This window comes from Columba livia, chromosome 15 (assembly GCF_036013475.1).
Source record: "Columba livia isolate bColLiv1 breed racing homer chromosome 15, bColLiv1.pat.W.v2, whole genome shotgun sequence".
NCBI classification, from domain to species: Eukaryota; Metazoa; Chordata; class Aves; order Columbiformes; family Columbidae; genus Columba; species Columba livia.
Window position 1 is genome coordinate 15,919,576 of NC_088616.1, and position 8,818 is coordinate 15,928,393.

Consider the following 8,818-nt stretch of genomic DNA (forward strand, 5'->3'; position numbering starts at 1 on the left):
ACCCAGAGCATCTTCCAGAACATAAAACCAGGCTCCCTTCAAAATGTCTTTTCCATGATGTCTCAGATCCCCTTAGATATTCCTGAGTGTTAACATGAATGGATGAACAAGCCAGAGAGGCAGCAAAGCTGGGTTTTTCCTCCCCCCATCATTAAGAGAAGCTGTTTTACAAGTAGCTGAGCAATTTAAGGAAATAAAAGGTGTGTAAAAATTGTCTGTTCGAGGCATTGACTCAGTAACCTGTAAAAGATTTTGGTTAAATACATTTCCTCGGGACTCCTACAGTCTTTGACTGAAAGTGTTTTGTACATAAACAAACAACAACGCTCCTTCCATCCATTAAAACCCACCAGTCACTTTAATACATCACAGCGTAACCATTTAGCTCAGTTATTTTTCATTGTTTGACCTCACTTTTAATTAGAGACTAAATTATTAATGCCATTTGATAGGAGACAAACTACTTGGGAGTGCTGCTGTTCTCTAGGCCAGCTCCCAGGAACTACACACTCAGGTTTTGTACGTTTCAAATAAAACACAAGTGGCCAGAGGAAAAACAATTTACATTTACAGCTCCTACAAACCCCGCATCCATCAAGTTTCATGCTTTAAAAAAAATATATACAAATAAATAAAATAATCTCTCACAGTGTTAACAGTAGACTTTTAAAAATCAGCAAGAAAATATAAAGATCCCCCAGAGGGAAACTCCCTGGAGATTTTTCAAGAAGTTCACAAGCTCTGGAAAAGTAGTTGCCAGATCCTGTAATCACAACACCTAGGATCGTTTAAAGAAGCTAGCGGTATATTTTCCCCAGCACGGCTTTGATGTAGAGGTTCCTACGGCGGGAAGATGAGCCCGCAGAAATAGGAAAGCTGAAAGTGATTTAAAGCCAGGGAGCGAGAGGGCACGGCTGCGCTGGAGACCCGGCGTCTGAGCCGGCTTAGCTGACACCAACAAGACCCAAATCATTCCCAAGGTCAGCGTGTAACGTGCCCATCACCGGAATGTTTGATCCCTTGTAAGCACTGACCTGGTTTCTCCACTGCTGGTGTTTTCTCTCTGAGGGCAAGGAGCGCTGCCAAACAGCAATTTCTGGGGCAGAAACAATGTCCTGCTTGTAGGGGGAAAAGCCTGGCTTGAGGTCCTCCACCACCAAAACAAAGAGCAGGCTCATGGTCATCTTCATGAAGGACAGGGCAAATCTGGGATACTTGGGACAACTGCAGGGTCTGGGCTTGGTCTCCCTTCCTAACAAAGAGCCCCAACCCAGGCCCCTTCACTCCCATTAAAGCCAAACCTGGGGGAACGCCTATAAAAACTCTGAACTGCTGCGTTGGATAAAGAGGATCAGTCCCCACCTGTGGGTACCTGATGAATCAGGCCCCAGGGCTGCATTCAAACATCATCTCCTTTATTTGGGGGTTTTAGCATTTCCCAGGACTGAACCATCACCATCAGTGGCTGCCCATGTACCAGGGCTGGGGATGGTGCAGAGCAGCCCCCAGCCCCACGGGCAGGGGGAGCCCCAGGGGTATCTGCCCTTTTGAGGGCACTCATGACCTGATAGTGCGGGGCTGCCAGGAGCTGGTGGGGGGGTCACACTGCAATAAGGTCTTAGAAAAACCATACCAAAACCTTGTAAAACTGCAACTCTGGAAGCAAGATAAGGACCTGGGGACACATTGAGGGAATGATTTCTCCTGCAACATTCGTCGCCAGAGAGATCCCTTGCTGTGCTAGACAACTGCTTAGCTGTTTGCTGTGTGACTGTAGCTTTATCGAACAAGAATGTAAGTTTTCTGCACTGCTATTAACAAGTGGAGCCGTCAGCCCTTCCCACACCCAGCTCCCTTTGGCACCTTCGGGTGCTCTGACATAGAGCCAAGTCTGTTCTGGTTCTCTGTTGCAGTGAGTAGGGGTAACCCCTTCACCCCCTCATACAATGAAGGAGAGAGATACTCCTCAGCTATCACACAGCATTCACTGTCTATAGCAAGGGCACAATGCAAATGTTTCTGCTTATTTGGTGAAGCTGAAAACATGATCACCATCATGTTGTTTGAAAACAGAACAAGAAATCAGTCTTTCAGCCCTTTCTGCAAAGGATGGTGCCTGCCAAGGCCATTTATCTGGACACATAGCATTTCCCTGGCACACATTCAAAGATTTTTGTGTCCCGTCCTTCCACTTAAGACATAAGGCTTCAAGTCCTTCGCCATCTAAATCCAGCCTACAAAAATTCACTGAGTTAGAATATAACCTGCAATGCTATTGCTGTCAAGTCAGAATGTGGTTTTATTTCTCAGACATGTGTCGCTTTCTGTTTTAGTAGGTTTTGAGCAGTTATTTTCACTTACTCCTAAGAATCAGAAAAATTGCTCCTTCTTCTCCCCACATCCTAAAAATGATATAATCTCCCCTGTATGTTTTCAGTGTAAAATAACCAAGTGTATATAAGGACTAACGGCCATAAAGAAGCTGGCTAGATCTACTCACTCAATAATCCATGCTTTCAAAAGGGCTGATTTCACAGTTGCAGAGACACCCCTGAGCAGTTTCACTGCGAGAGCAAGTGCTCGTAGCATCTCCTCTCGATATGCTTCAGCAGCTCCCATTAATGTCAGTGGGGTCCCCCGTGTACAGCTCCAAGAAAATTAGACAGCATCAGACCACATCCTGCCCCTCAGACACACATCCACAGCTTCCAATGAAGATCATGAGACCCTCACACCATCACAAGGGATGGAGGCTGGTCAGGGGGATGGAGATGCTCCCAGGACCCAGCACGTCCAGCTCACCCTGAGCTCCACCTGTGCACAGGGTGATGCACCCACAGGAGATACTGCCACATGGGAAGGACCCTGGGGATGGGAGCCCCTTCCTCCTCACTGATGCTGATCCTGGTGCCAGGAGGGAGAACTGAGGACAGAGGCTTGTAGAAAAAAAGCACCTGGAGTCCTTGAATAAACCCCCCTTCACACTCATTTCTAATCTGCCAATGCCCTACGTCCAGTAGTCAGTATTTTAAATTGTTATTAAAAGTCTAGGGGGGGATTATAATTTGTATGCCTGATTAGACAATGGATATACCTATCTATCTCATGGTATCACAAATAGCCATACCATAATGATGATTGAAATATATAATCCCCCTAAAGATGGTCAGAACAGTTTAAACTGCCTCTACTTAATTAAAGGAGTTGGGGGATTAGGTACGTGATTTAAACGGAGGGGGAGGTTTGGTTTATGTTTATAAAACCTGAGGGAGGCACAGGGAACCGGTGAGGGAGAAGTTAGGCTGCCTCGTCCATCCTGCCAGTGGCTCTTCTCACACAGACCTGCCTGCCCAGTAGTGGCAGCTTCTGCTCCTTTGGTGTGGATAGGAGAGCTCTTTTCATCCCTATCTCCATCTTCCAACAGCTCCAGCAACTTCCCAATGTCTCCTGGGGAAACCATCTCAGCACCCAGACCGATGCCACCACGAAGGTGCCGTGGCTGCTGTGGCCACATCCTTGTGACCACAGACCACTCCTGGTTTGCATTGCTGAGATACCCAGGGCTCTGCACAGCCTTGCTGACCTGTGATGTCCTTCCTTCCTAGCATGGAGCGACAACTGCTTTATCACCTGTGGGTGACCATGGGGGATGAGGTTTCTTTGGGTGAGCCCTGTACACAGAGGAGAAACGTTTCAGAAGAGGGTTAAAAAAGCAAGCCAAACTCTCCCAAGTTTCCCTTCCTTCAGCAGATCTTGGACCTGCCAATACCGTGCTGAGCAGAAGTGATCAGTTTGTCTTCTTCACACTGACAATAAATCCAATCACACCTTGGATGAGTAAATAGAATTGACTGAGTCCCTGCAGCACCGTCCTCCCCTCGGCTCGGCGCCAGCCCCCCCTCGCTCATCAGCCATGCTAACAGGGAAAACCAGGTGGATTTCAGTCCCTGCATTTACCTGCTGATTGCAGAGCCATCTTTGTCATTAGGGGTAAATTAATTTTCAACAAGCTGCACTGTTTACTTCAGAAAAAAAAACAGAAACAAAATTAGTGCAATACAGGGAGAGCCAGACACTTGCTGGGCAGAGTGAAGACAAATCCTTCAGAAAGCAAAATCACTTACATGTTATTGCTGACTCTGAGTAGAACTTGGGAAGAGGGATCCCTGAGCAGCCAGGAGCGCCGTGGGGTGCTGGGCCTGTCCTGGGCAGGACTCCCCATGGTACCAGCTGCCAGGATCCCCTGCCTGAGAAAGCCAGGGCTCTTATGCGTCACACACACAAGCACTGCGGTTGCTTTGACACCTTGATGCTCACCCCCTCCTCTGACCACAGACGCCAGGCTGGGATGTCCCTGGTCTCTTCGTGTACTGCAGGCACCCCTGGGAAAAGCCCTTCACTCCAGACCTGGCCCAACGCTTTGGCCTGGGAAAAAGGAGCAGGGAAGTTTGTAGCCACCCATAATTCTCTCATGGGGTCTGACCAGATGCAGCTGAACCATCGTGTCGTTAAGAGGAAAAGATCAACCCGGATTTAAGAGGCAGCAAGGCCTCCATAACTCTTCCTTAGAGCACAGCCCGGCTCAATTTATGCCTCGCAGCGTGGCGGCAGGAAACAGATATAACTCGTAGTGATGGCGCTGCCCCTTCTGGGATGGAGGCTCTTGCCCTAGCCCTTTACGGGAAACTTTCGGGGCCACATCTGAACTCGGGGGTGGGGAGTCCTGAGATGTTGCGTGTGGCTCCTGGTTCAGATCTGCAGTGCCCGTAGCAGGGAAGATGTTTTTTTTTTTCTCCTTTCTTCCTCTTTTTGTCTTTGAAATCTTGTCAGTATATCAACACACTTGATAAGGGCAGTGTTGTAGTTACACTTCTTTAATTAAGTGAATAATTAAAAAGAAGTTGATCATCAATTAGTTAATTAAATAATTAATCCATTTTACTTTCATACCCTTTTTTGTTAATCACTGTGGCTTCGGTAATGAGCCTCCTATGGGTTGCTAAGCAACTGCCTCCTCGTTTAAACAATCAGCAGCTGCCGCCCGTCAGCGCCCGTGTGAAGGGATGTGCGGGGCTGCCAGGGGGGCACGGGGCGTCTGCGGTTCGATCCCCGCCTTCGGGACTTTCCCCACCACCCCACTCCCCCCCGATGCTGCCTTGGGCACCAGCAGGGAAAGCACCAATTCCTCCCAAAAGCCGCTGGAAAACCAAGGTCCGTGCGCGCTGCGGTGAGGAAGACTGCGGCCCGGAGGGAGGGAGGCAGGCCGGGGATGTGTGGCCGCTCCTCCCTGTACCAGCCACCCTCTCCCTCGACGGACGCCCGCAGCGCTGGCACGGCTTCCCCCCGCCGACACCCTGCGCCTTCCCCAGAGGCACATCCACCCCTTATCCCCCACGCGCCAGGTACCCTGTGCCTCAGTTTCCCCGAGAGAGCGCTGCCTCGACGGTCCCCGCTCCAGCGTCAGCCTCGATGGATGGTACCGGGGAGAGCCGGGTTGGCTTCCCCACCGCAGGCGGCAGCTCCGCTCCTCGCTCCCTCTTTATTCTCCTGAGCTTTTTTTGTGTTTTGTTTTGTTTCTTCCCCACCTCCTCTGTTGCCAATTGTTTCTTAGCCCCGGGGCCAACCTGTAAATGAGATGTTACATCTGCACCAAGCTAAGTAAACACTTATAAATGAATAAATAAGTGAATAAATAACGAAATAGTAATATTTGTGCCGAGCGGAGCCAGGCGCGGCGGCTCGGCCGGGAGAAACGGGGCGGTGGGGAACTGGGCCAGGGGGACGAGGCGAGACCCCCCTCTCGGAGTCCCCGTACCCACATCTTCACCGAGCCGCTTCTCGGGGAAATCTGTGCCGTTTCTCCTGGAGTCACCCCCCTGGCACAGCAATGCCACTGCCATGTCCTTCCCTCACCCACCCCACTCCGGATCGTGCCCCCAGGAGGTGCTGGGGGTCCACGTCTCCCCCTGGGGTCCCTGACCGCACCACCCGGCCCGGGTCGACCCCCTCCCGGCCGCCCGGGCTGAACTTTGTAGTTATAATGGATAACGAGAACAAATGCAAGAAGCACTCATTGAGTAACTGATATCAATTATGGAAGCAGGCTTTTGAGCCTGGAATAAATGATAGGGGAATTGGCCTGAGAGGGAGTGGGAACAGACATGTTATTATTTACGCCAGATTAAGAAAAGTATCCAATTTGCTGGCCATCTCCTTCCGCTGGGAATCGGCATCAATTTTATTATTGTTCCTCAGATTTTAATATTCTCTAAATGAATTACGATTGAGCTAGGTAGTTAGTCAATAGTTTAATGCAATTAATTAACTTCCCATCACTTGGTTATCTTTGCCCGGGCCCCTTTTCCCCGGCCGGCCCCTCTGCAGGGCAGCAGTTTGTTTGCAGCAAATAAGGGTGCAGGCTCGGCTCGGAGCCGGGCTCCGTGTGTCTGTGTGTGTGTGTTGACTCTTTGGTGTCTAGATTTTTTCCACTGTTCCGTGCATTGTACGACATAACTAGAACTGAAGCAGTACATTTCTTCAAACAATGCCTCCCCGATTCCATTTGTAATGGAATTGGAGGGAGAAAATGTAATTGTGTGTTAAACATGAGGCAGCCATACATGAAGATAAGCAGGGCTGAGTGACTGGATATGGAAATCCAGCGCGGGGACTAGATACTGGAGGTCTATTTTGGAGTTAAATGGCTCATAAAAATAGGAGGCTGGCGCTTATTTATTTATTTGCCTGAGCATCTATAGGGCTGCCCTGGGTTTTGGGAGAGAGAAATACTATGGGAAAGAGTGCAGTCGCTCGTTTGTGGGGGGCTGGTGGGGTGGTCCTTGCTGAGGGTGGAAGGGGAAGGGAAGAGCAGCCACCCATGGGCCAGGTGTCCCTGTTAGAGGACCCCCTGCCTGACCAGCCCCCTCCAGGGCGGGTATCCCTTGAAGCCGACCCCTCTGGAGCAACTTCTGTGACTCAGCTCAGGACCACACTGACCGGGGTTCCCCTCCCAGTTTGAGGGATCACGTCGGAGAGGGGCTGGAGAGCGGAGCGCTCCGGGGACCCGGGAGTGCGCAAAGGGGGTGCACAGAAGATCCGGGGGTGCACGCAGGGAACCTGGGGATGCATAGAGGGAGCAGGATCCCGTCACCCGCGGGGTCCTGCAAGCTGCGGAGCCCCGTCCCGCCTCCGGCCGCGCTGGCGGGGCCGTTCCCGGGGGAGGCCGGTGGCCGGGCCGCCTCTTCCCCGCCGCACATCTGGGAACGTCGTTAGGGCCGCCCCGCTCAGGAAGTTTTTCACACTTCACGTCTCATTAACCGCAGGTCTCGGATTCCTTGGGAAAGGGGGACAGGCGGGAGGGCGGCCCCGGCCGCGGGGGGGACCGCAGCTGCTGGCAGAGACCCGGGACTCCCGGGGGACCCGCACCCTCCCACCCGCTCCAGATCGAGCACCTCCGTGTGTGGAAGCCCGGGGTGTCGGGCCTGCCCCAGCCGTCGAGGGGACCCCGGGGGGGATGTGGGTCGGGGAGGGAGCGCAGACACGGCAGAGGGGATCCCTGTTCCCCCCTACACCTCCCCAACGGGGCTCAGACCCTGGTGCAGAAGGACCTGAGCTGCCCCGTTCTCCCCTTCTTCTCCTCCAGACCCCGCAGGACAGCTCGAGGGTCCGCAGGAGCCAGGGGCTGCCAGCTGAAATCACAGCCCCTTCTCCTCCCTTCCCGTGGGCTCGACTGCACATCCTCTATGGGATAAGACCTCCTGGGGAGGGCGGAGGACCACCCCACCCCCGCCCCCAGCATCTTAAATGTTTAAAAAGGGTTTATTCTGTACTTACAGTGAGTGAAATTAAAAAGAAACAGTAAAATATTTGAAAATGAAGTGCATTATGTTTAATAAATTTAAAATGAACAAAGGCTGCTATATTGCCAGCAATATCATTTCTTGCCCAGGGGCATTAATAAAGACTGAAAGGTTTGGAAAAAACAATATTTTCTATTAAAATTCTACGGTGCGTTTCAATATTAAAAGGATAGGTGATGAATTTTCAGTGTTACTCAGACGGGGTCAGCGACTAATTTCATTTCTTTCTGGTCAGCATTCTGTCGATAATTAATCAAAAGCAGAGTTTCTTAATGAAACACTTTTCATAAGGTGATAATTAGCAGGAAAGACGCGGAGTGCAGACAGTCACTGGTAGCTGTCTAATAACCAGAATGAAATCAGGGCTGGGTCCAGGGAGTTAAGGAAGAGCTTAAAAAAAAAGCAGCAAATAAAAAGGAAGAAGAGGAGGAAAAGGGCTGGAGGAGCCTCCTTGTGCGAAGTCCCGGGAGAGGGTTGTGTTTTTCAGCCCACTTCCCATGGCTTTTAACACCCGAGTTGGTGTTTTACCTCCCGGCCCCGGGTTGGGGGGCTCGGAGCGAAGGTATTTTCCTCCCCCCCCCCAAAGTCTCCTTGCCTCTCATGCACTGAGCTTCGAGGGAGAAATCAGTACAGAGGACGCGGTCCCCACCCAGGCCTTTCCCCCTCTCACCTCGCAAAAACGCGCAGAAAGACTAAATGGAGTTAATTAAGAAAATTAGCAACGATTAGTGATAGCACCGGGGTCTGGGAGAGCTGGTGCTCCGGCCAGGAAAGTGGCTGATAATAATTACACAGATACCCCGCGCATAAACAAAAGAAATTAGCCCCTGGAATGATATTAAACAGTATAAAATTAACTGAAAGTTGTAATAAGTGAGGGATTAAAAAGGACCTGGCATTAATTCGTGGGTCTGAATAGAACCCAGCAGAAGCGGGGGAGAGGTGTGTTGAGCCTTTAA